Genomic DNA, 26,967 nt, shown 5'->3' on the forward strand with positions numbered 1-26,967 from the left:
CCTCCTCGTCCCCGGCCACCGCTGTCGCCTCCGCTGCTGCAATCCAGGGCGCACGCTCTCCCACTTTCCCGCTGGCGGCGCGGAGGATGCGCCTTGCAGCAGTCGGGGAGAAATAGCCTCCCGGCCGGGCTGAAAGACCCTTGGTGGCGAGGAAGGAAATCCGGGCTCCGCTTCCCTTGATGGCACTGCAGCAGCTGGCAGCTGGGACTGCGCCCACGAAACGGACGCGCCAAGCTGGACGCGGGAGGCGCAGAGAGGGACCCCAGGCGCCGACTGAGCTCGGGCGGCGGAGTTCGCAAGTGACTGGGACTCCTCAGGTAAGGACCGGGGGCCTGGAGCTGCTGGGAGGCTCCGGAAGGGAGCTGGGCGCCGGGCTGCTGCGCAAGGATTCTTGTTCCCAGGCGGGGCTGCTGTCCCGGCCGCTCGCCCGCAGACCCAGGCTCGGCGCTCAGAGCCCGAGGGAGAACCCACAGCTGCGACAACCTAGCCCTGGGTAGCTGACGAACTTTACTCTGGCCCAGGCTGGGACATGGTGGCCCATCAGGCGTCCCTGCTGTGGGCATCTCTTTGGCTCCCTAAAGCTTCCCCAAGAGGGCTTCGCAGCTGAGCTCCTGGGGCCAAGGCAGGGTCCTTTTGAGAATCGCCCGTTCCTCCTGGCGAGGGGTGGAGGGGGTTCCCAGGGAGAAGGAGCAGATCGTATTTACAAGTTAGCTCTGCGAGGTGTGGGTTGGGGATGATGCTGGCAGATGAGGCTCGCTGTGTCTGGGCCGTGTAGAGGGATGTGCACACTTGAAGTGTCCACTCGGAGGTGTTGGCGTGTGTGTAAGGAGAGAGAAGTGGAGGCTGGGAGGCTCGTTTAGCCAGAACGGCCCCATGCAAGCCCTTCCAGCAGTCCCAAGTGTCCTCACAGAAGCCAACTCACCTCCTTGGCAGAGCTCTAGAAGGGGTGGAGGTCACCGCCTGATTCCTTGTAGTTCCAAAGAAGCTGCTTTTTTAAGATAGGGGGGAAAAAGGAGGGAAGTTTCCTGGACTGCTCAATGAAACCATTCAGACTGGTGCCTGGGGAGGTGCAAACTTTCTGTAGCAAAGGAGCACGAAGGGATGAGTGAACAGGGCATCCTGGCACGGTGGTCCCCAGCTCTGGGGATGTGGGTGGTCCCCTCACACTGCAGGCCCTTTGAGGGTCTGTGGAGTCCCACACGTAGCTCACGAGTACGGCCAGATTATTATTTTCTTTCTTGTGAAAAGCCTGCTCCGGAGAGGCCACCTAGTCTCCAGGGATGATTTTGGAGCAGAGCCCCTTGGAGGGTTCCCTGCTGTGGTTGCAGCTGAAGAAGGGAGCCAGCTTGACGCCCTACTGGTTGGGACTCAATTTTACCTGTGAGGCAGAGACTGGAGGGTCAGGACCCTCCCCTGGTGCTATCCTCACTGCCCGCCTCTGAGAGTAAGGTTCCTGTGTGCTTCCCGGACAGTCAGTTCTTGGGGCAGGAGATGGAATTCAGAGGACCTCCTCTCCTTGTTGGGATTCTGATCTGGGGTCAGGTTATGAGCTGCTTTCCCAGGCTCCCAGAACCCAGGAATCCCTCTGGGGTGTCATGGCCTGGTGCTTGATGTCTTGGTGAGAGCCTCAGCTCTGGGTCAGGATCTGCTGTGTGACTTTGGGAGAAAGACCTCTTCGGGCTCTCCTTGGGCTCCGGCTGGGCTGCTGCTTCTCTAAAGTGAGGGAATGATATATTTCTTTCAGGGTCTCTCTATTCAGACACCTGAGGCCTCTGAGCAAGGTCACCTATGAGACTTTCAAACCCCCAGAAGATGTTTAAGAGATCCAGGTCTCAAATCAGATCCAAGTTGGACCAGTTACTTCTTTTTCCAAGCTTTGACTCCTCCTCTATAAAATGTCACAGCTCCTACTTCAGAAAGACACTGGGAGCCCTGAGTGAGATGGAGTGGAAGAGTGCGTGTCTAGCAGAGCCTGGTGCTCAGCGTGGATAGCAGCAAGCTCTCCTCTTTGGGGTCTTGACCTTGTGCATCCGGCTGTAGCTTCCCAGGAGAGACTGGCTCTCTCACCCACCCCAAGCAAAAGTGATCCTCGATTAGGGGGCAGGGTCCTCTTTCTCTCCAATCACCTGATACCTGCAGTCCCCGCCCCCTCTCTGCTTCCTCTTAAAAGCACTGCTGGGCCAGCTGCTTCCAGGGGGGAGCCCAGGGCAGTCTGGGAGGGCTGGATGCACCCAGCGGCTGTGTCGCCATGACAACAGGAGGTGGTGGTAAGTTGCCTCTAGGGCTTCAACTTTGTGGCTGTCTGGGGACCCAGAGCAGAGAAGTCCCGTCTGTCCCGCGTCAAGCATCGCATCTGCCGAGGGACTAAGGGCTGCTCCACGTTGGTCAGGGAGGCTGCTGCTCCTGGCAAGCACAGCCACACCAAGCAACGAACTCTTGTACAGCCTCATGGGGGTGGCTGAGATTGAGGGGGACACGGCGGACTGTTCTGACTTCTTTCTGACTGTTTGGGGGGCTGGGCGTGGTTCTGAGTCCCTGCTTGGGGCCACTAGTGAAGGGCAGATCTCATCCCCAGTGGTGCAGGGGAGTTAGGGGCCTGTGGTAGAGGCCGGGCAGGAGCCAGTACACTACGTGTTGCCTTCGTCTGTGCACTTGGCTTAGACTCTGAGGAAATGAAGTCTGCGCTCCTGGTGGAGCAAGTGTGCATTGTGGACACGTGTGAAAAGGCGTGCATTCTCATGTGGTTTGTGCACACCCGCTTACGGGAGTACAACTTACATTAGAACCTTAAGTGTGTGCACGTCGTGCACGCTGAGCCATGTGGCTATGAGTGTGTGCTTGATGTCCGGTGGATCTTTGAGTGTGTACGTGTCTGTGGATTGTGAATGCGTGTGTGCGCCTGCAAGAGAACAGGTACACATGTATATCAGTGCAAGTGGTGAGGCTTCTGTGGTTGTGGAGGCAGCACAAGCAGGTATGTCAATGCACAGATGCACACGAGTGCTGTGAAGGCCCGTGTGGACATGCTTGTGTTTGGGGAGCTGCATGTGTCTGCCTGGGTGTGTGTTTTAGTGGCTCCGTGTGCTGTTCACACACAGCAGTGTGGGTGCTTGTGAGTGCTGCATGTGTGTGAGTGTACATGTGGGTGTGATGGATTGTGAATGAATAGTGTGCTTACGGGCATAGGTATTTCTGTGTGTACCTCTGTGTGTCTCCCTGTGTAGCACTGCACACTCGCTTGTCTGTGTGTCGCTGCCACGTCTGTGTATACGTTGTGCATGGGTATCTGAGTGTTACAAGGTATGTTCGGTTGTGTCTCTGCACATGTGTGTTTCTGTGGGTACAGATATTTCTGAGTGTGTGCCTGTATGTAACGTTGCCCTTGTGGTTCTATCTCTCTGTGTATGTGCGCATGTTTGAGTGTTCGTACCAGAGTGTGTTGGTTGCAGTGTGTCTGTGTGCGTGTGAGTGCCCCGAATGTGTGCTTCTGTGTGTTGTGACTTGTGAGTGGCCGAGTGAGCATTCCTGGCTACTGCGTCACATGCTCTTGTGTACATGGGTGTGTTTCTGAGTTGCTCGCCCATGTGTGGCGGTGTGACCTTTGCGCGAGCCTGACGTGTACGTGTGGGCTCCCAAGCGTGAACATCTCAGTGGCCGTGTCGGAGTGTCTGTGTGTGCGCATGCACAAACACTCCCGTGTACTTTTAAACAGAAATCACCCTGGACCTGGAGCATGGCTCACTCTCCTGCCTGCTTTAGGTCTGAACTGTGCTCACTCCGGGCTCCTTCGGAATGTCGCTCCAGGAGTTGGCTCTGAGAAGGGTCCGGGTGCTGTGTGTTCATCTTTCCAAGTGCCTGCACCCGCCGGTGCTTCAAGCCCCTGTGTGCTCCCACTTCTGCCTCCCTCGATGCCTGCAAAAGCCCAGGTCTCTCTCCAGAACCCTTCGCAAAGGGCTATTGCTGAACAAATTCACAGATGTTGAAAGCGCAGGTATAATTTTAGGCAGAAGGTCTGAAAATAGGCAGCCTTGGATGTGCTGAACATCTCAACAGCAGTGTTTCTAATTAGGAGCAACTTGTTTTCCTTAAATAAACAAATCAAGTGAGGAGAGAAATTGCCTGAGATTAATGGCTCCCCAGAGCAGGTCCAGATGCTGGGAGGATGGGAACTGGGGTGGGGCCCGAGTGGGCCTTTGGTTCCCTTGCACTCACAGCGCTAGTAGCGCTCAGGGTCCTTCTAGATTGTGACTGAGGCAGGAGCTGGCCTGAGACGCTGAGGAGTTGGGCAGGGCCGGCAGCAGGGCCCCTTTCCGAGGTCCGCCCGGGGCTTGTTAGCGGGTAGATGAATCACTGGCTGCTGATGCCTTAGCCGGGACACTTCAGCTCTCTTCTTCCTCAAGAGACAGACAGGTTTTATGCTCCTGATCCTTCACTTGGTTTCAGCCATGTGACTAGCCTTGGCCACTAGGTGGGGTAGAGGTGACAATATGTCCACTGTGCTTAGGCCTTAAGGGACCTTATGTGTGGCTGCTGGGGCTGGAAATAGCTTCCCTGAGGTCACTGCTGCCTCTTGAGCTTGGCCCAAACCCAGTGGAGAGAAGCGGCCAACCGAGCACACTCCAACCCCAGCCAGCCACACGAGCTAAATGCTGCTTCTTTTCTTTCGCAGGCACTGGGAATTATTTGTTACACACCAGGACTGTGGTCATAGCTAACTGGTGGAGTTACCAGTAAATAATCTGTATTTCTTTCTCCTGTTTGACCTTGGTACTCATCCAGAGGTACAGAAGAAAATCCTGTATTTCTTAACATCGCCAGCCCATCCTTACCTTGCTCTCTGTCTACCTCACCGTGAACAGTGGTAACAGTAAGAGATAATACTTATGCACAGTTCACTAGGCACAGCCACCATGCCAAGGTCTTTATCTGTATCATCTGTCACTCATAGCAACTCTATTCATTTCAGTTATAATCTCTTTTTTCTAATAATCTGTGAGCCTCAGAGAGGTGAATTGATTTGTCCTGATCACGCAGTCCTGGAGAAACCTTCCTGAGATTTGCGCATAGATTACCTGATATCAAAGCCCATGCTTTTTAGCCATGGTGCCATATTGCCTCCCCAGTGCTGTTGGGTAGGTCTGAAGTAACTGGTGTCACAGCGTATGTTCAGCGTTTTCCCTTAGCTCACCCGGAGTTTGAGTTGGCATGCCACAGGAGTGTGAAGCATCTGTCTGAATGTGGGGAGATTTGCCCATCTATCCCTTTCTGCAGTCATCCACTCACCCACCCACTAACCCATCCTTCCATCCATCCATCCATCCATCCATCCACCCATCCACTAACCTGTCTATCCATCCATCCATCCACTAACCTTTCCTTCCATCCATCCACTAACCTTTCCTTCCATCCATCCATCCATCCACCCACCTACCTACTCATGCATGCACCCAACCACCCCCTCTCCCTCTCCTCCTTCCATCTGACTCATATATTCATTTGTTCAGTATCAGCGTTTGCTCACATTCTGTGCTGGACACTGCAGATACAGAGAGAAGCTGCCCCAGCTCTTGTCCTTGAGGAGCTCGTGGCCTGGAGAGGAAGCAGGAGGCTGGGTGCTGGAGGAGTACTAGCCTGGACCCCGTCTGGCCCTTCCCTGCAGGCCCACCCTGTTTACACCTTTGTGAGGACCAAAGGAGGTGATGCTAATAAAGCCCCATGGATACTACTTGGCACCACATTGGAAGCCACCATAAATGGCTGCCCCGCTGCCTCTTGTCCTTTCTCCTCTCATGGAAGAAGCCAGAGGCCTCAGCATCACAGAGAAGGTGACTAACCATCCTGGTTTGTCTAAGGCCCAGTTTTTCTAGAATGTGGGACTTTCTGTGCTAAAATAGGGAAAGTCTCCCACAAATCAAGATAAACTGGTTCCCCTAGTCACAGGGGAGGTGTCAGACCCAGACTGGAATGATGTGGTACATGGAAGCGGCAAGTCTGGCTCACTCCCTGTTTCTGTAAACAAAGTTTTATCGGGACACCGTCACACTCATGCATGTATATATTGTCTACTGCCGCTCTTAGGCAGGAAGGATGGCAATGACTAGGTGTGGCAGACTGCACATGGCCTGTAGACCCTAAAGTGTTTATTATTTAGCTCCTTAAATGAAAAACATTTGCTAAGCCCTGCACTAAAAATCCCAGCTAGTATTCTGAGCGGTGGCCAAGAGAGAGGAGACCAAGCCAAGAAATCGATGAACTTGGCTGAATCACTACGGATCAGGTGACTTGTGGAGTTCCCGACTCCTGAGGGTGAGGAACCCAGAGGCTTAGGAAAAGCATAGCAGCTCCTGGAACTCTGTGAGCTGGAGGAGTCTTAGACGGAGAGGAGACAGAGACCCCGAGAAGGAGAAGACCTCCCAAGGCCACTGAAAACAGGGGAGGCAGTGACTGCGGTCTTCCTACCTCGACCACAGGGAGGACAGCTGTGTCCCCTCCCAGCCCCAACTTCAGCAAATCTGGGAGGCTCAGCCCCACACTGTGTGTCTCCTGTCTAAATGTTCGTATTTCTAGCTCAGTTGCTAAATATTATATTTTTTGCTCATTTCTGTAAATGGTCTGTGCTGTCCTGTGACTATGAGGCAGAAGGAAGGCTCTGGAATGGAAAGGAAAAGGTCCTGAGTCCCAGCTCTGAACGCCAGCTGTCCGAGTTCCCTTGAGCAAATCTCTTCCTCTCTCCAGGCCTCGGTTTTCTTCATCTGGAGAACAGGAAAGGAATCATGGATGGTCATCAAGAGCTTCTCCAGTCTGGCCTCTTTGGTCCCACTCTCCTTCCTACACGGAGCGGGCCCAGTGCCTCGGTGTGTTTGCTTCTTCTCCAAGGTGGCTCTTGTAGACCCGGGTCTACAGAGCCTCCTGATGCCAGTGATGATGGCATCCGTGGGGATTACTGTCCTTTTCCTTCCACTCATGGAGCACAGTGTCCCATGCCTGGCAGGGTCACCCCCGCCTCCTGTTTCCGTGCTGAATCCTTGTGACAGGCCTGTGAGCTGAGGGATCCCTATCTCCACTTTATAGATGCAGGCACTAAGGCTCAAAGAGTTTTGTTCACTTCGCCAGAGTCATCTAGCCAGGAAGTGGTCGAGTGAGATTTGAGCCCAGGTCTGCCCGACCCCTCCCCAGGCCTAGTCTCAGCCGCACCTCTCCCTTTCTTTTCTCCGCTTTGACCCCCGTCTTTCCAGGTGAAGGTGGCAGTGGGTTGGGTTGGGCCAGGCCCTTCCTCATAGCCTTGGGCTGGTGAACCTGGGTCTCTTGGTGAGGCAGAAGTCCAGGTGGGCACGGGCAGCTGTGAACCGCCTGAGGGTCCCCTCCAGGACAGCAGGTGACAGTTATGGGCCTGAGGACGGGCTCTGCGGGTTGGTGGGAGGACCCTGAGCCCCCAGGAAGCTGGAGACACCCACATTTGCTGTGACAGATGGTTGGAAGTATCGGGGCTGTGGCCCCGATTTCCCATCCCATGCGGCCACTTGCGCGCCAGTGAGCTGGGCCCTGCAGTTTGAAAGCCCACCCTGAAGGACGGGGGAACACCCAGTGTCTTCAGAGCAATCAGACTAGTTCCTATTTGCGGGTAGTCAGTCACAATGCCTGTAAGCTGCTTGTCCTGGAAGCCCAAACGTACATAACACGGAGAGAGGGAGGAGTCCGTGTGAATTGCAGGTGTCCCCCTCACTGGGGGCCCGTTTTCTCTCCCCTTGCACACCGTTCTATAAGCCTGGTGACTGATTTCCCAGGATAATCACATCGGAAAGGGACAAACGAGTGTGTGGGGTGATAGGAGGCACAGCGACAGCAGCCAGAAGCAACAGCTGTCAGCCTAGAACAACCATACAGATGAAGAGATTATAAAAATAAGAAGCATGAAAATGTAAGAATCACTGCCTGGGAGAATTTAATGTCGGGGTCAAATGGCCCCATCTACATCTCAGTAGCTTGTGTTCAGCTTGATGTCATAGGACAGTGAAATCGCTGGTTTGGTGACAGCCCCGAGATACGGTTAAATCCTACTTAGCAGGCGGGACAAAGGGCAAGAAGTCAGTCGCTATATAAAAGATATGGGTCCCATGGCTAAACTACAAGTGCTCTGGGTAGGTGCTGCAGGTATCTGGAAAACTCGCTAGCACGGGACTACCATATCGGGCAAGTGACATCTAGGTGTACCCAGAAGCGTGTGGAACGCGGCAGACATTCCGGAAAGGAAACTTCTTTGGCGTCAGACAGCTCCAGGCACCTCGTTAAGGTGAGTGGCTCATGCTGGCCTCTTCGGCCTCTGCCTGAGCCACTGCTCTGCCGAAATCAAAGCATCACTTTGTGTGTGTTGAGCCTATGACCTCTCCCGGCCTGTATGACCAGGACAGGACATGGGATGGAGCGGTGTGAGTCACCCACAAGAGATGCCAAGGAAATGTGGTGGCCTCTGCATCGTGTCCAGCAGCTGCGCACTGATGCCCAGGTCAGCTCTGGTCCACAGCAGGAGTGGAAGCCAAGAGCCTGTCTTAGGACTGAACAGGCTGTCTCTCATCTCCTCTCTGTTGCCTATAAACTGTCTGATCCTGGGTGAGTTGCTTTCACTCGCTGTGCCTCTATTTCCTCATCTGTAAAGTGGGAACAATAACACCTACCTACCTCACTGGGTTCTTATGGGAATGCAGTTAGATGAAGCTCGGGTAGAGTAAGTGCTTGGCAGTGGCCTTCAAGGCCAGAAGCGGTGTCACTGTCTCGAATAGCCATGAGTAACTAAGATGCCTCTTAGTACTAAATAGCCCAAAGGATATGAATCTGCTGGTTTCTGCATCTCCTGCAAACCAGCTGGCATCCCCAGTAAGTTTCCGCTTTGAGCTCCAGGGACTTACTCGGTTCTTAAGACGTCTGGTGGTCACTCATTTACCCATCGCTCCATTTTGGGGGTCTGTGTGGTGCCAGACCTACCACGCCTTGAGCTGGGCCCTGGGAGGTGCATCTGACTGGTGGAGCTGTCCTCGGAAGGCCGTGCTCTTAACCTGGACAGCTGTGCCCTGCTCTGAGACAAGACTGGCACATGGTGGCTTCCTAGTGTTTGTTGAGTGAATGAAGGCGCCTTCTATACTGAGCAGCATCGGATAGGCAGGCCTTCTTATCATCTAAGTCCACAATTTCTGAGTCGCAGACTGAGCACAGCAGCCTCAGTTTACTACCCAAGGCAGAAGAAAAGGACGATATCAGTTCTTGGATCCTTTCTAGGCATTGGAGCAGCAGGTCTATCTCCAAATAAAATTTGATAGTTACAGGAGGTGGAATTAATTGAGGGAAACATGCTTTCAAACAAGAGCGAATTTATGACTGGAAGGCTTGTAATAATTCTAGGAGGTGCTCTTGTTTCTATTTTTATGGAAGAATCCTTTACCAGTCCTGCTGTCTCGGGGACTGGAACAAACCCAGAGCCTGAACTGCAGAGTCGGCTCAGCTCAGCTTGGGGTGGGGAGGCCGGGGCCCTGGTGCCGCACAGCCCAGAGCGAGTGAGCAAGAAGCAGAGTGATAGAGGGTTAGCAGACAGGCTCCAGGCTCTGCTGCTGGATCACGGGCCAGACCTGCCCCTCGCTTCCTCCTTGGCTTCGGGCAGGCGTCCTGACCCCGCGCCCGTTTCTCGTGGGGAAAATGGAGATGCTCACGGTCTCCCTTCTCTTGGGGTTACAGTGAGAGTTTAGTAAGTGAATTCACTTTAACCCCAGCACAGCGCCTGACACAGAGCAGGAGCTCGAAACCAAATTTCTTATTATTAGTGTGGTGCCTGGGGGGAGCACACGCCCCTCCTCATGAAGCTCTCCAGTCTGGCCTGAGTGCTGTGGACTGAAGCCAGTGCAGGACACAGACAGAACGGGGCAGTGAAGAGCCGTGGAGGGGCAGCTGGCTTGGGGTGGGACAGACCACGTGACAGTGACCTCGGGACCGGCTCAGGCCCCTGCCAGGTTATTAAAGGAGCGGGAGGGGAAAGAGTCAGCATCCTTCAGGGGTCTCCTCTGAAGTGCTCGTGACCCCCACCTGGAAAGACAGTGGTTGCAGCAGAGAGGACAGGGAGAGAGGGAGAGACACGGTTGGGACACAGGCTGTGGGGTCAGCAGACCCAGGCTCAGGACCTCTCTCTGCCACTTACTGGCTGTGCGATGCTGGACAACTGGATGGACCTCTCTGAGCCGCAACGTCCTCGGCGTAAAGCAGAGACGGGAGTCTCAACCCACGAGACTCTCACGAGGACTCGGTGAGAGACTGGAAAGGGAGCTGCGGGGGAAGTAGCTCCGTGTGAAGGCCCTGGGTTCGATACCCAGCGCTGCGAAAACAAAGAGGAGATGAGTCTTCCTCGCCCGGAAGGCTGTGAGCAATGCAGTGCACGACCCCGAGCGGGGCGTGTGGCAGAGTTGGTCACATTCCTGCTGTCATTGGGCAGCTTTCGTTTCCGCCCTGTCAGCGGTGGATTCCTGCAGGGAGCTGTGTACAGGCGGAGGGATGAAGTCCGCGGGTGCCCCTGGCGTCGGGCCGTCCCCCAGTCCATCCCCAAGTTTCCAAAGGCTCTTCCTGTGGTCCAGTTCTTTTTATGTCACCCTGCTGCTGTGCTTGGGCCCCGCGACTGAGGAACTGGCTCATGAGAAGAGGTAAACCTGGGTCTCACTGGGACAGAGCCAGCTGGTTACGTGGGGCCACCAGTGGTTTCTCCCTGGGCCCCCCTGGAATTTCTGCCCAATGCTGCCCATCACCCCAGGAAGGGCTTTCACTGCCCCCACCCCACTGCCCCTGGCCCCTGGAACCTGGCCTTCTGCATCCTGACCTCTGGCAGAGCCCGGGGCCCTATAAATCTCCCGCTACTCCCCTGCGCGAGTGTGTAAGTTTCTTTTGGTCACTAAGGTGGTGGTACAGACACTGTAGGTCGAATATCTTGCAGTTCAGGAGGTCAGAGGTCTAAGGGGGGTGGGCAGAGCTGTGAGCTCTGGGTGGGCAGCTGCTTCCCCGCCTTGCCCAGCGCTAGGAGGCTGCTCTCATTCCATGGCTTGTGCTCCCAAACACTCCCCAGAGCTTCCAAGTTCCTTTTCCTGCGGAGGCCAGGTCGGTCACACATTCTGGGTTCCAGGGATGTGGACGCGGGCATCTCTGGGGAGTGATTATTGTTACCTGGTTACCAGTGAGTCAATGAACAAACGGCCACGTTGATTCACAGCTCACCGCACAGCACGCACAGGACACAGGGCGTGGGTGCATCCTGAGAGCCGCTCGGTGGCCTGCACCTGGGGCGAAGCACCAAGCAGCGGAGCCCTAACCTGGCGGAGACTGAGCCAGGAAGTCTGTAAAGCACGGAGATAAATAAGCGAGTGACAGGGCTGTGAGAATACTCGGTGCGATCCCAGCAGCCCCTCCGAGAGCCACGTCTCCTGGTCCTGGGACTCCGCTCCCTCCTGGCCCTTCTGGCCCCCGGGGGTGACAGCGCCTCCCCACCACCTATTGCTCGTTTCTGGGTGCTGCACCCTCCCCTCCCCACAGCGACTCTCCCAGGCCGCCCACGTATAATGAGCCACCTGCCGCCTGCTGGCCCTGAGGGGTGCAGGTGCTTACCGTGTGCTCCGCCCGCTGCGGTTGTCACTCGCTGGTCTGCAGGAGGGGCCCCCGCGGAAGAGCTGGATTGTGTCCTCCACGCTTGCAGCAGAGGCATTCACAGCCGCCCAAAGGCGGGAGCACCCGTGTCGTGAATGAGGAATAAAGAGAGTGACGTAGGCACAAAGCTTGAGATGTGCACTTTGTGAGCCGTGGAATACTAGACAGACTCAAAGAGGAAGGATGTTCTGACGCACGCTGCAACACCAGTGGCCCAGAAGGCTTTATGCCGAGTGACCCAGACCAGACACAGAAGGACTGGTGCCCACGTGACTACGTGCTTCAGAGGCCCCGGGGGAGTCAGTGCCGTAGAGACATAGGTAGAATGGCACGGTCAGGAATGCTGGGGCAGAGGCAAGTGGGAGATCAGTGTTGAAGTGGGACGAGGTTTCGGCTTGGGAAGATGCAAAAATGCAGGAGGAGTTGGATGGTGGTGATAATCACCTAATAATGTGACTGTCACCAAACTGGACACTTGCACATCCTTATCAGGATGGCAAGTCACACATTTCCCTGCTCAGGAAGTTTTTTGTTGATTACCTACTGTATGCTGGGCCCTGTGGAGGTGGTGGAAATACAAGGCATGGTCCTGTATAAAATTACAAAGTGAAAGAAACATCCAGGCGTGTGAAGAGCATACCATGATAGAGGAAGCAACACGTGCAAAGGCCCTGAGGTAGATGGGAAAGTGGCATGAACCAAGAGGCATAGACAGGAGTGTTTGGGTGGGTAGGGAGGAGCTGGCACACAGCGAAACTGGGCAGTCGCAAGGGCCCAAGGACCCAACAAGTATTCTACTCTTCACTGCCCTCCCAGCAATGGGAAGCCTCGTACAGAGTTTGAGTCAGGGAAGTGAAATGATTCCATTAAACTCTAGCCAGTGCAACCAGAAGCAGGCTGCCCCCACCTGAGGTGGGAGCCCATTGAAATCCCAATTCCAGCCTCATTATGCGGAAAACACGGCCTTCCCAGGGAGAAGGCAGTGCTGGCTAAAAGAATCTGCAAATTAGTTTTTTAATCTGCTTTAAGTTGCTAAAGTGCCCCAGCCTTTCTTCCATTGTCCCCTGATGGCCTGTGCGCTATTTTAACATTTATTAGAGAATTTTCTTTTTTTTTTTTTATTAAAGGAGTTTTTTTTGTTTTCTTTTTGAAAAACAAATCCCAGCTGTACTTTGATAAGACAGAATTAAAAATGGCACTGGGGAAATGCCACAGAAGGCTTATGGCATCTGAACTGATTTAAATAATAATTATTTATCTCATCTCCGTGCAGCCCCCTTGCCTCTCACCCTGGCCTCCCCAAAAACACTGCATGGTCTCAGCAGCTCCGAAAATGTGCTGTCTCTAAGATCCCCAGCTCTTGACTCCCGGAGGGCAAGGGACAGCCTCACAGAGTTCAAGGCCTCACCTGAAGGGCTTGAGGTGTAGCGGGATCTTGTTCACGGCAAGCATTGCCTGGTCACTGCCCTGGGGCCTTGGATCATTTGTTCCAACCCCTTAACCTCCAGCTACTCGAAAGTAATGTGGACATAATGCCAAGGTTCATCTTCTGCAGGATTCTTTAGGTTATAAGTGTCAGAAAGCCCAATTTAAATAGCATTACCCTTCTATTTCTTCTCAGATAGGAAAGGGAATACATTGGCTCATGTAACTAGAAGTCTAGCTTCAGGCTTGGCTGGATCCAGGAGCTTGACAGTGTCACAGGTCTCTCCCTCTCCCTCTCTCCTCTCCTCTGTGCCTCTCTGGTTCTTCCCACTTTACCAGCCTCCCGTCTGTCCTTTTCTCTCAGGGACCTCTTTTGCAAGCTGGCTCCTTTCTTCTGGGCACAGAACCAGAGAAGCATCTTCATGCTGGTGTTGAGGCAGCTGCAAGCCCAGTGGCAGCAGTTGCTGCAACAGGAATTGTGATTTCCTGGATCAATCCCAGTGGCCAGGGTCCTGTGACCAATCCCAGCGGATCGGCCTTTACGGCTTCCTGAGGGAGTCCACAGAGGAAGCCAGGGCCTGGTTAACTTCTAGAGGGGACCAATTGCTGGGCACATGGAAAGGACCTATCGCCGGCCTCACGGGATGGGCCAAGGACACAAGGAGGCGGCACGCATGGCGGAGGATGCTGCCTGTGACTGTCCCTGTGATGATCATTGGCCTGGTGACCACACAGGCCAGCCGGGCTCAGCACTGACAGGCACCCCGAGATCTGTTCAGCCAGGACATCCCACCAACCCCTGGGCCCCCTGGCATCTGTCATATCCCTTCCCTTCTGGTTGACAAAAGCAGCTCCCGCTGTCGTCCTGTCACCGTCCCAGCTAACACCCAGGATGGCTCAAAAGACGCAGCTTAGGGACACAACTCCAGCTGCCTCCAGAGGCAGGCAGGTCTCCAAGGCGTGTGCCAGTGCAGTGTCCGGTCTTGGAGGGAAGGTGGCTGTTTCCAGTCCCTCTTTCCACACGAGGACTTGGCCCAGGGTGGCCACACAGCTTGGTTTATTTTCTCTTAAGCCCAAGGTTGTAGCAAAATCCACCTGGTGGTGACTATTGGTCACCAGCTCAGGCAGTTTTGGCACAGAGTGGCCAAGGAGGCGCCTGGGCGGCCGCCTGTCAGCAAGGACAGATCTTTCCTGCCTGGACAGGACAGAGCATGTGTTGGCGGTGACCCCAGAAGACACCGCCGGTTGTTCTGGCAGCTGGGGCCATGTGCCTTCTGCACGGTGGCCCCTTGATGTCCCTGGAGGGCCTGTTTTACTCGGAGCTGTGCCACTCTTGACGGGCTCTGGGGATGAGACTCAGCAGGACTGGATGCATAGAAGCAGTTGATTTTGCTGCCCAAGATTATGAAGCTTCTGTCTGATTTCTGGCTGGGCACTGTTGATGTCCTGGGGTAAAACTCCTGAGAGTTTGGGCAAATAACTCAGTTGCTGTCCCTCTGGGCAGGGGGGATTCCATCCTGCCCCTCCCACTTCGCAGCTGAGTGACTTAGGGTGAGTCGCTTGACCTCTCTGAGCCTCCACTTTCCCATCAGCAGATGCGCGGGGGTGGGGTGGGGGGAGGGTTCTCCTAGTTCCTGGCCCCTGGAGGTGCTGGGTCCATAGTAAGTGCTCAGTAAAACAGGTCTTCCTGTGACACTGCAGGACCCTGCGGAAAGGGCGGGAGATTCGGAGGCTTCTTGCAGGGACTGAGCATTTGCTGTGCCAGGTCCTCTCCAAGCACAGTCCTCTCCATCCTCCCACAGCCCAGGGGGTGGATGGCTTTACTATGAGGAAACTGAGGCTCTGAGTGACAAAAGGCACTGTCAGAGGTCACACATGTAGGACTTGGTAGGGCTGGAATTTGAACTTTGACTTCCCCGGACCTAGAAGCCCTGCCTCTCGTGAGCAAGCCTGCCTTCCAAGGGGACAGTTTACATTTACACCAACTGTACCCCCGGATACAGGGGAGACCCAGTCTTGTGCTGCTTATTCACTTGCTGTGTTATCTCAGGGGACCTTCTTGACCTCTCTGGGCCTGTTTTCCAGCTCTGTAAACTCACCCTTCTCCCATCCACCTCTGGGCCTTTGCACATGTCATCAGCCCAACGTGCTTCCCTCTTTGCCTGGTTAATTGCAACCCCCCCCTTCAGGTCTCCAGTGAGACATTTCTTCTGCGAGCTCCTTGGGGGCTGCCCTGTGCTTACCAAGCTCCAAATCATTCCTCGGGGGTTGTCATGACCGCTCCAGGTGATGGTATGTGGCCCGTATCTCATCTCTGGAACTGTGTGGCAGGTCAGGGGGTCAGGGCACTGCTGTGTTGTGTTCAGCTCCCTTCTGAGGTCACTCGCAACCTGCCACTTGCGACACAGAGGTTGTGGAGCTCGTGGGTGAAGGTAAAAGGAGACCTTGGGACACCTACACCCTGCCGCTGTGGGTGTGAATCCGTGTCACTGCTTTGAAAGCCCGAAGGAACTTTCTTTTTTTGTTGTTTTTTTCTGTACCGGGGATTGAACTCGGGTCCTTGCGCTTGCGAGGCAGGCAGCGGAACCACTAGCTAAATCCCCCCCCTCCGACGGAACTTTGTAACGCGGTGCAGCGCATCCCCGCGGCCTGATGTTGAGCTGTACCCCGAAGAGCAGTGACTGTGCTCTGTTTCATTCTGTTGTTTCTGTAGTATTCACAGCAGCAAAAGCCAGAGACAACCCAAATGTCCACTGTGGCAGAACGGCCAAGCGAATAGTCCACAGCCGTGGCAGAAAACCACCTGGCCTGCAGCCGCATCCGCATGCCACGAAAAGACGCGTCACGCAAAAAGAATGCCAGCAAAAAAAAAAAAGAAAAAAGAAAAAAAAAAGCCAGACCCAGAGTTGCATGCTGGGAAATTCTAGTTATGGGAGGAGGCTAAACTACGGTGTCTCGGCGGCACGCGTGCGTAGTGAAAATATTATAAAGAAAACGAAGAAAAAATGGCTATGGTGGTCAGAAGGTAACTAGCTCGGGGGAAGGAGGAGAGGAGTTGAGTAGAGGGGTACAGAAGGGGTTTTGGGGGCTGGCAGTGTGGACTCTCGCCCTGGATGGTGGCCACACAGTGTGTATTCATCGTGCAAGAATTCACGCATTTGTACCTTTTGTTATATGTGTATGTGGGTCATGGTTCCCATGAAAAGGTCCCCTGTGCCCCTTCGGATAATGACCTCTGGGGAATCCCACCGTGGCCATTGTTGTTTAGGCCTCGTGCACAGAAAGCATCCCTTGACTTCCTGTTTTCAACTGACTTGTTTACCTTCAGGGTGACAGATCCTGGTGTATCCCCTCTGTCCAGGAGGCCCCTCAGGGGTCCAAAGTTGCATTGCGAAAACAAGCTGAGGGTCTTTTGTCCTGGCACAGGGGCCACCTGCCCAGAGGCATGATGGTCCTTACTCCAGAAGGTGAGAAGGCTGGGATTTGATTGCCCCAGAAAAACATAAGCCTAAAAAAGGAAAATAGGAAAGAAAGAGAAGAATAAAACCCAAGACACTCGATCTAGGCCCTGGTTTGCAGGACACTGACAGACAGGGAGATAAGCTGGTGTAGGGAGGGTCAGGTGACAGTGTGGGGCAGGGTTGGAGTGAGGACACAGGTCCCCACGGCCTGCGGGGAGCTGGTGTCCAGGGCCAGGAGGCCTTGGTCTCTGTATTCGCCATCTTGGTGGTTCTCCCAGGGCCTGGAGTCCCTTTCTGCAGACGGGAGGTGGGGATCTAGGCTCTGCTCTTGAACCCAGCCCAGCTGGAGAGCAGACACTCTCATTTCTGCAGGTCTTTGAAGCTTGAATGGGGCTGGACGGGACTGGAGCCTTGAAGGGTTCTCAGCAGTCGGCCTGACCGTGTGGATCCCGTAGCTGCTGAGGACGAACTTCATTCATCTGTCCATTTAAGAAACATGCCTCCATCTCTCGCCGTTCTCAGAACGGGTGTGAATTGAATTTATTTTTGGGCCAGGCTTTGTAAAACCTCAAATATGGTCACCACTGCCACCTGATTTGGGTTTGCCCAAATCTTTCTTAGCACTGAAAACCCAGTGGTCTCCGGACACCCTAGAACAGGGCAGACCCTGGAAGGGTGAGCGACCACCCTGCCGCCACCCTCGAGAGCTCGCAGCCTGGTGAAGGAGGCGGGAAGTCCCATGCCGTCATGTCAGCAGTCACGGCCCTGGAGGAAGCACAGGGCCCCCACAGTCTAGGGGAGGCCCCTCTCCTAGGTCATGGGCTCGGGGAGGCCTCCCGGAGGAGGAGGAGGCATCTGAACGGAGCTCTTGGAGAGGAAGAGGATCAGGCAAAGGTGAGGAGGTGAGGGGACCCGGAGGGGTTGTGTCACAGCAGGCCTTTGGCAGGAGAGGGGAGGTGAAGAGCAGGTCCCCCGTGGGTGGGACTGCTTGTTCCTCCTTCTAGCTGCGCTGGCTGGAGCTGGTCGTCTCTGGCCTCTTTCTCATCCTCCTACCCCCATAGGTCTTCAGGGAACCCAACTCCTGCCCCTGCCCTTCCCCATGGCTCTTATCACCTCCTAATCTGCCGTGGAAATGACTTACTTATTTAATTCGCTGTCTGTGGCTCCCTCTTAGGATAGGGCTTTTGCAACCTTGGCATGATGGGCATTGTTGTTGGGATTGTAGAGGGCGCTGTAGGAGGTTTAACAGCATGGCCGGTCTCTACTCAATACGTGCCCGTAGCACTCACCACCCTGCCCCACTGTAACAATCAACAGTCATCTCCAGACACTGCCAAGTGCCCCAAAAGTGAGGAGACCTGGCAGCATCGCCCCCCAATGGAGGACTGCCTGCAGGGAGGCCTGACTGGTAGTGGTGCTCGCTCCATGTTTGTTGAGTGAATGAGTGAGTGTGGTCTGAGCTGGGGTAATGGCTGTGGGGGTGGTGAAGGAAAGGCTTGGAAAGTAGGTAAGGATAGGAGCAAATGCTATGTAGAGCCACCGTCACGTTTATTATGGTGCCAGTGACCACCACTCCATCATCTTCCCCGGGGGCTCACATTCCTTTTATCCTACGGCAGAGGGCCCCACAGTAACGTGTGGTAGGTCCAGGCCAGGCTGGAACCCGGCCTTGGGAAGTGGGGTACAGAATTGCTGAGCTCTTGCTACTTGCCAGGGCTTTTGTGTGGATCACCTCATTGAAGCCTCCAACCATATCATGAGATGGCTACGATCAGCCTGTTGTCACACGTGGGGATCTCTGAGGGTCCGAGAGGTGGAATGATTTGCCCAGAGTCACGCGGCCATGACCAGAGCCCGCTTGCTTGACTTCCAGGTAGGGGGTAAAGGAGGCACAATCTGTGGACCTTAGCCAAAAGTACCTTTCCTTTCCCTTTTGTCAGCCAGGAGAGATGACCAAAGGGTTAACCACTGGTACCATAATTCTTTAAGGCTGCACTTCAAAGTGACTCGGAGACACTGAAAAATTCACCAAGCCCCTGGTCTCATGAAACCTTTGGTCCTTAACCTCACTCTCCCAGGCCCCAGGTGACAGGGCAGGGACAAGGCTGGGGCTCTAGCACATGCGCCGTTAAGCTAGACGTTAGCAAAGCCTGCGCTTTCTCTGTATAGAAATCCTCCTGTGAGCCCACTTTGCAGAGGAGGGAGCTGAGGTTCAGCCTTCTGCTCCTGCCTTCCTGGAGAAGCGGACGGGCGACTCTCGGGAGGCTCAAGTAGTTTATGTACTTTATGTTTTACTTATGTCTGGCCCAAGAGTTCATGCTCTGAACCACTGCACTGATGACGGACACAGTGATGTTAAAGAACTGTCATCATGCTGTGCGTTACGCGCTGCCTCCTGAGGGTGGTGCCATGGGTGCCCGCCTTTTAGCAATGGGAAACTGGGGGCTGTGCTGTGGGTGGCAGAGCTGCAGTCTGAACCTGGCTTGTCCGATGCTGCCGAAGGCTGGGCTTTTCAGCATGCTGTGGTCCTTCCCTCCAGGCCAGGCTGCTTTTCAGTGATACTCAACTCCTCTCCAGGAGGGGTACTGAACTTCCCCAAAGGGAGGGGCTGCAGGCTGCGGGAGCGTCCAGGAAGGAGGCTGCATCTGCTCTGGGGGTCAGAGGGTCATTCTGAGATGAGGGGCTGAGGAGGGGATGGCGGGCGTGGTTCAGCCAAGGAGCGGAGGACGCTGGTTCACCAGGGTGAGGGAGACCTCAAGGATGGTCTGCAGAGGCAGGGATGGGCCTGGCCGGGGCACAGGGACAGGAGCGAAGCCGCGAGGTGGCCAGGGCCCTGAATGCAGTCAGAGCTCCGCACGGGCTTGTTTCCTTTGATGCTTCTCAGTGGCCACGTCCTGGTATGGAATCCAGACCAGGCGCCAAGCCCAGTATGAGTGTCCTCTGGAGTCCTGTATCTCCTGGGTGGACCTCCGTGACGGCCCTGTTATGGTTTAGGTGTAAGAGGCCCCCCAAAAGGCTTGTGTTAAGAGGTAGGGCTTCAGAAAGGTGATTGGCTCTTGAAGGCACTGATAGTTCCTAGCTGATGTGCTGTGGAGCAGTGGGACCAATGAACAGCCCTCATCACTCTTCTGAGCCCCTGTGTGGATTGTGTATTAGAGGTGGGTAAACTGAGATCATCCGGACCGAAGCACTCTCGTTTTATATCTGGGGAAATTGATACCCGGAGGGAAAGGCACATGGTCAGTCAGAATCAAAGACAAGATTAGGATCTAGGCCTAGCTGCCCAGTGCCTCTTCCTCCCGGCAGTCCTTCAGGCACCTCCCAGAATGCCTTGCTCACAGAAGCGCCACATAAATATTTATGAGCCTCGAACCCACTGGGGACTCCATTGAGGCTGCTCCCTGGGACTGATCTAGTTCCCTCTCTGATCTCAGAGTTTTCAAAGATGAAAACCTACTCCACAGGGTAATGGGCAATTAAGTGCTCTTTTTGGCGAGATAACACTTCTCATTTCTTTCCAGAATGTGTTTGCCTCCCCTGAGGTCAGACCAGTTCTTTCCAACAATTCTGTTCACTCTCTCCTGCCCACCTCCTCAGAGATAAGGAGGCCACGCACTCTTGCGGGCAGTTGCCCTCCTGGATCCACCTCAAGGGTTGGGGAAGAGTCAGTTACTCTCACAATGAGGGCATTTATTGGGACTCTCCTCCCCTCCGTCCCCTGGGGCACTCAGGAAACCCAGGAAGAGCTAGGAGGAGAAAAGTGAGAAACAAAATCCAGCCAAACTGCCTGTTCTGAGGGCGATGCCCTGCAAGGAGGCACAGCCAACTCTGATTTCACAGATGTTCAGACAGTGCTTCCCGTGGCTCGTTTTCCCTGTGGGTGGGCTGGTAGGGGGTGGTGGCCAAGGGAAGACAAAGTTACAGCTCCACTCAACCCAAGGCAAGGCTCCAACCTGAGCAGGGTGGGAGCCAGGAGAACAAGGGCTCTGTGTGCTGCGTGCACCAGGGGCGTGAGCGCTGGGCTTCCACAGGCTCCAGCCAGGCGCTGGCCACAGTCAGAAATCTGTGATGTGGCCAGAGAAGAATGTGCCAGGCAGGCAACGGTGCCATGGCGTGGAGCCCCGGACAGAATGTTCTCCTGGTGATCCACGTTCAGGAATGATGATAAATTCCCTGCTTGTGGCAGAGCCTGCTCTGGGATAAAGGTGGTGCCTAGGAATTAGCCAGTCCTGAGCCAGGAGCCCAAAAGGAGAGAGCTGGGGTTTTTCTTCCTTGGAAATGCAGTAGAGCCCTGGGAAACTCAACTGGAATGCTTTGCGGAGCCAGACAAGTGACACAAGGTGGATTTGCTGCAGACCCTGGCAATGTGGGCAACCTGTGCTACCACGGAAGGCTGTTTTCCGAAGCCCATGGTTGTGGTAGGTTTAAGTCACAGCTCCAGCACATGCTAGCTCAGGGATCTCAGACAAGTGATTGACTCTCTGTGCCTCAGTTTCCCCATACATAAAATTGAGTTGCACTGTTATTTACCTTGTAGAGTTGTTTTGAGGCTCAAAGGAATCAGTACCCAAAATTACTCAAAACTGGGCTGGCTGAGTTTATCTTTCATGAGCAGCAAGAATTCATCATTAAGTACTGGCAAGGAAGTCAAAGAAAATTAATAAAACCAGGGTCCTGGCTCTGTGCAGCCCCCAGCCTGCAAGCCACCCTGACAAGCTCTGGACTGCTCTTGTAGGCTGACTTGGGCTCCAGCACTGGGTCTGCCCTTTCTTGGCTGTAAACCTTGGACAGGTGACAACTTGTCCGTGGTATGTTTATGTCACCTGCGGTACCCCGGGGGTCTTGCCAGAGGACCCAAGTCCATTGACAACGTGGAGAAATAACCAGGGATGGTGCAGAACCCAGAGCTAGCAATGATGGGTTATTATTACCACCCACCGGGCTGCATGGCAAAGAGCAGGATCCCGGAGAAAGTGGCTGTGTGCAGAGGCAGAGCATCACCTGCAGCTCTAGGTTCCTTGGTGGAGGGGCTAAGCCAATGCTAGTGGCCCTGCAGAGAGAAGGGAGCTGGGGAAAAAAAGGATGTGCTGATCATGTTCACCCCCCTGCCGGGTTCCTGCTGGTGCCTCCCATTGGCCAAGCCCACATCGCAGGGAAGAGAGCAGAAAGGCCCATTGGTGTGATTCACACAGACCGCCTGGCCAACAGCAGGGCAGAGGAGGAGCAGGGGGCATTTGGACAACACTGTGGATCTGAGTAACAGGGACCATTGTCCATAATGCTGGGTGGCTTTCTCAGACTAGCTTACGCGTGATGCTTGCTGTATGTTTGCAGCAATGAAGTAAAGATATTTTCATTGTTAATGGAGCAGGGAGGCCAGAACACTGACAAGGGTTTGCGGCCCGGCCGAGTGTCCCAAGTGGGTCAGTGCCCCTGCAGAGATGTTGATCAGTCTGTCGGTTTCCTTTTCAATCCCTTCTGTGACATTACTACAGAGGTGATGGCTAAACATGTTTATTCTGGAGGCCAAAAGTCCAAATCAGGTCTTGCTGGGCTGAGCTGAAAATCAAGGTATAACAGGACTGAGATCCGTCAGGCTGTAGGGGAAAAGTGGCTCCTTGGTTTTTCAGCTTCTGGAAGCTGACCAGGTTTTTTGGTTTGTGATCGTCTTCCATCTCAAAGCCAAGAATGGCATTTTGTTAGTCACTTTCCTGTTACGCGGACAAAATACTCAACACCCACAAGGAGGAGAGGTTTATTTGGCTCCTAGTCGCCAAATGGTGGGATCAGTCCATGGCTGGCTGGTTCCAGGGCAGGAAAGCATGGCGGAAGGAGCTGGTGGAGGACAGCTGCTCACCCCATGGCAGCCAGGAAGCAGAGGGAGGTAGGGGCTGGGGACAAGAACATATCTCCCAGGTGATGCCCCCAGTGACCCACCTCCAACCAGGCCCACCTAGAAGGCCATGAACTCGTCATGGATTAATCCATTGATGAATGTAGCACCCCCGTGATCCAAAAACATTCTAAAGCCCCACCTTTGGAAGCATGGCTTTGGGGGGACATGCTAGAGCTAAACCATAGCAGGCATCACCTCTGCCGCTCATCCCATCTCCGACTCTGACCGTCGTGTCTCCTTCTTTCCCTTAGGAAGACTTTTGTGATGACATCGTACCCACTAGGTAATCCAGGTTCACGCCCTCAGCTCGAGGTCTCTAACTCAGCCACATCTGCTGAGTTCCTTTTGCACGCCAGGTGACACGATCAAGGGATTAGAATGTTAACACTGCGGGGGGCGGGGCTTAGTCACCCACCATGAAGAGGTTCTAGGAAGCTCCCCAGAGGGAACATACCTTTCCAGTGCAGTGCTCCAGAGTCCAAACCCCCTCCACTGACATCTCTTGGTCAGATTAAGGATGTTCCCAAACTCTAGTACTTCTTGATCTGCCTTTGAGAATTTCCCCGGAGCGGCATGTTTTTCTTTAAATGGATCTTAAATCAACTCACCTCTTCATTCGGCTGCTCCTCCGTGATGATACATGAGAAATCTAGGTTTGAGGTTTCCTTGTAATGTTTTTCACGATCCCCATTAAAATAACTGCGGAATCATTGCTATTTTAGAGAAAGTAGAAGCGTGCCCGCCCGTGTGCCAGGCAACTTAATGGTGGGTTTGTGGGTTCAGTGCACCAGAAGGAATTGCATTCAAATCCCACTTCTACCGTTGATAAGCTCTGTGACCTTGGGCAGGTTACCTCACCTGTCTGAGCCTCAGTGTTCTCGGCTGCATGATGGGGATAATTGCAGTTTCTACTTCAGAGGTTTGTGGTGAGATTCACATGAGATGATTCATGCAAAACACAGATAGCTCAGGACCTGGGTGCAGAGTGTTCCATTAATTTTCACAATTACAAACACTACTGTTGCTATCAGGGTGCCTCCCGCATCGCCCCCTCCTTGCCTAGCTGAGGCCATTCAGGAGATGTAGGAAACTGCTAAGAGATCCCATGTGTAAGGTGACATGTTGATTTCTCTTTAAAATATACACGGGGACCCCCTATCCTGTGCTCTTGTACATGCGCACCAACACACCATCTGCTGCAACTCAAACATTGTTCAAATGTCTGATTTGGAAAGTGTTTTGAGAGGCTTCCTACGTGCTCACCAAAACTCTTAAAACTCTCACGTGAGCAGAGAATAGATTTCTTAAATTTGGCCTTGCCTTGTGTGCTAGATTGTCCGGTGGAGAGCAAAGGCAGGCAGAGGAGCTGAGTCATCACACGGAGAAGGAGCTTGTGCTGTGCACCCCACCTCCCGGCCCCACCACTTCCCGTCAGGAGCCTCAAGCCGGCCGTTCAGCATCCCTGAGCCTTTTCCTCCTCTGTGCCACAGGTTAACGCTCAGGTCAGCCTAGAGGGGAGCTCAGCACCTAGAAAGTGCCCCCCACGCTAGCTGTTGGAACCCTTTGTGACAACACTTCAGAAGTGGCCGGCACAACAGTGTTCATTGCCCCATAAATTCTGTCTAGTATTACTGGGACCTGGGGGTGGATTTTGGTTGAATTTGAGGACAGCCTTTCTAAGAATGGGTTGAAAGCCAGCCTGTCTCTATATTAAGGAGCCAGCACACTGACGAGTCTGGTTTGACAGATTGCTGAATTCCGTGGAGGCGGACAGGTGTGGGTGGTGTCGTGGAATCCATTTAAGCCCCCAAATTCAGGTGTTCCAGAAATATCAACTTTCTGAAATCCTTTTAAATTATGTCAGATTCAACTTGGAATCTCTACTGAGTTGCATGCAATTTAATTCTAGTCATTACCAGGGCTCCCTTCTCCCCAAGATAGGTGGCTACTGCCAAGAACTTACCTGTGCCCCCTGGCCCCCAGCAGGCCCCACGCGCCCATCTCATATGTGGCCCCCGAGTCAAGAAGCCCTTCTCTTTTGGCTCTGAGCTTTGAGGAGGGGAACTGTGGGCCGGGTGGTATTTGTGGCCCCGAGCGCCCAGCTGTTTTCATGGTCACTGCCAGGACTTGTCACTTGCTCCCCTCTGATCTCCCTGGGATGCCCCTCGGGCTCAGCCATAAGCCTTCAACAGGGTCCACGCTCTTGGAGTGCACACGACTGGAGGGGTTCCCTGAGGCTTGCTGGTGCATGTGCTCATTTGCTTTCTGTTTGTTGTAATAGGCTTTACTTGAGGGGAGTAGGTTTCAGTTTGCAGGAAAACTGACCAGGGAGTACAGAGATTTCCTGTATGCCCTTGTGGCCCCCCCACTTCCCCGGCTTCCCCTGTTATTAGCATCTCGTACAAGTGGGCGACGCTTGGCACATTCAGTGAACTCATACCAATATGTCATTATTACTCTGTCCGTGGTCTACAGTAGGCTTCAGTCTGTGTTGTACAGGCTATGGGGGCTGCTGAATGGAGTCTTATTATTTTGTATTTTCAGTGTTGGGGAGGGAACCCAGGGCCTGGTGCCTGCTAGGCAAGTGCTGCACCACCGAGCTGCATCTCAGCCCTGACAAATGCACCGCAGCGTGTATCCCCCTTACAGCCCCTGCAGCACAGATTCACTGCCCCCAGTCCTCTGTGCTCCTCCACCCATTCCTCCCTCCCTCCCACCAAGGCTCTGGCAACCACTGATCTTTTTTTTTAATCATCTTGATAGTTTTAATTTTCCTGTATTTTAAAAAATTAATTTAGCTCTTATGATTTAAAAAGTGGATTATTTTACATAAATATCTAGATGTCCGAGATCTCTTGAAAAGTGGAGATACCCCAGGCCCCTCTGGGCCAAGGTAAGAGGAGGGGTTGGCTCTTCGGCTCTTTTCTTCCGCATCCCCATCCTTCCAGGGCCCCTGTAGGCATTAGGGTTTATGGCCAGGCCTGGCCTCTTTCAAAGACTAGGACAGCCTTTGTCTCATGGGCTGCTGCTGTTCTCCTGCCCTGCAAATGTATCCCCGAGGCCAAGTGTGACAACGAGCCGGGCCACCTTCTCAAACAGGAACAGAGAGATATGGTAGGGATGGGAAATTCAAGCAAATTCCCCTGTGACTGGTGGGAGGATCCTCCAAAGCCGCTTCAACACCAGCTCCGTGGCTATGTGAGGCCGGCACGGTGTCAGCCAACCTCCTGCACTGAGTGGTGGTGCTTCTTCTGTGCTCTCGGCACGGCCACTGCCTACTGGTCATCTGAGGCCGTGAGCCCCTGGCCTGGGCTACACACAAAGTCTTTCGGTGGCCACTGTGGCTCTGGGTCAATAATTCATGAGAATCTTGCAATCCACCCCACTCACCACCTTTCTGGAACCAGTCGGAGAACTGGACACCAGAGATTAAATTGCCGCTGGAGTGGCGGGGGGAGGGGAGTGGCTGCCCAGGAATCTGTGGGAGGCTCAGGGGCTCACATGCTGCTGTGGGGCAGTCAGGAAGGAGGAGGCCCTTTCACTTGGCTGCAGGGTCTTATTCTAGAGGAAAAAGCCGAGTCCTTAAGCCGCGATACACAGCATGACATGCTGCTGGCCGTGTCCCCATCCTTCCCCTCGTGACAGGGCCCTGGGTGGCCAGAGCCGGCCCCTTCGCCATGTGCTGTTGGGCAAGGGACTTTGTTTTCTTCAATCTCCATTTCCGCCTCTGGAAAGGGGAGGTGGCAATAACGTTTGACTCATCATAGAACAAACAGGACCGCCTGTCCCTGGGCCTCCGTGTCACCCTTCTCAGCTCTGCATCTCTGTCCAAGTCGTCATGCTCGAGTTCTCCCCCGTCCCTCATGCGCCAGAGCCACGAAACCCACAAATATTTACTGGGTGCCTATAAGAAATATTCAAAAACTAACGTTTAAATGAAAAAGATCATTACAGTAAAAGACACCTTGTCTTGAATCCCCCTCAAAACACCCCGTTCTGACTTCAAACACATTTAGCCCGTCTTTTTTGCCACCTTCTGAAGCAGTTCTGAAAGTCTTCTCTCATGAATCTCCTTAGTTGAACCACTGTGGTAGCCTTGACCGGAGAATTTACTTTTCATGGTCATTTTGACCTCAGAGAAGAGCTAGAAATTGCGCTTTGCCAAATCTGTTGAGTAAGAAAGATGACGCACCAAAGCTGGGTGTGGTGGCTCATGCCTGTAATCCCAGCCCTCGGGAGGCTGAGGCAGGAGGATCACTGTGAGTTCGAGACCAGCCTGGGCCACATAGTGAGTTCCAGGTCAGTCTCAACTACATAGAGAGACCCTGTCTCAAAACACACACACACAGAAAGATGACACACCAAAGCGGGGCGTGGTGGCGCACCCCTGTAATCCCAGCCCTGGGGAGGCTGAGGCAGGAGGATTACTGTAAATTCGAGACCAGCCTGGGCCACATAGTGAGTTCCAGGTCAGTCTCAACTACATAGTGAGACTCTGTCTCAAAACACACACACACA

General features: G+C 53.9%; 1 protein-coding gene across 3 annotated transcripts in view; it reads left to right on the forward strand.

The window, feature by feature from the left end:
* The window catches only part of Wscd2 (WSC domain containing 2), a 116,515-nt gene that overhangs the window by 3,294 nt on the left and 86,254 nt on the right, over positions 1–26,967 (forward strand). Inside the window, exons 3-4 of one of the 3 annotated variants that reach the window (XM_033762380.1) lie at positions 15,806–16,117; positions 16,926–17,447. The gene's annotated coding sequence lies outside the window, so the exon portion shown is untranslated. Of the gene's footprint in view, positions 1–10; positions 318–2,180; positions 2,268–15,805; positions 16,118–16,925; positions 17,448–26,967 lie in introns of those variants that run through there. The other 2 variants (XM_010603990.3, XM_010603991.2) reach the window with 2 other exon arrangements.

This window comes from Fukomys damarensis, unplaced genomic scaffold (assembly GCF_012274545.1).
Source record: "Fukomys damarensis isolate Sample0158 unplaced genomic scaffold, DMR_v1.0_HiC HiC_scaffold_12, whole genome shotgun sequence".
Taxonomy (NCBI): domain Eukaryota; kingdom Metazoa; phylum Chordata; class Mammalia; order Rodentia; family Bathyergidae; genus Fukomys; species Fukomys damarensis.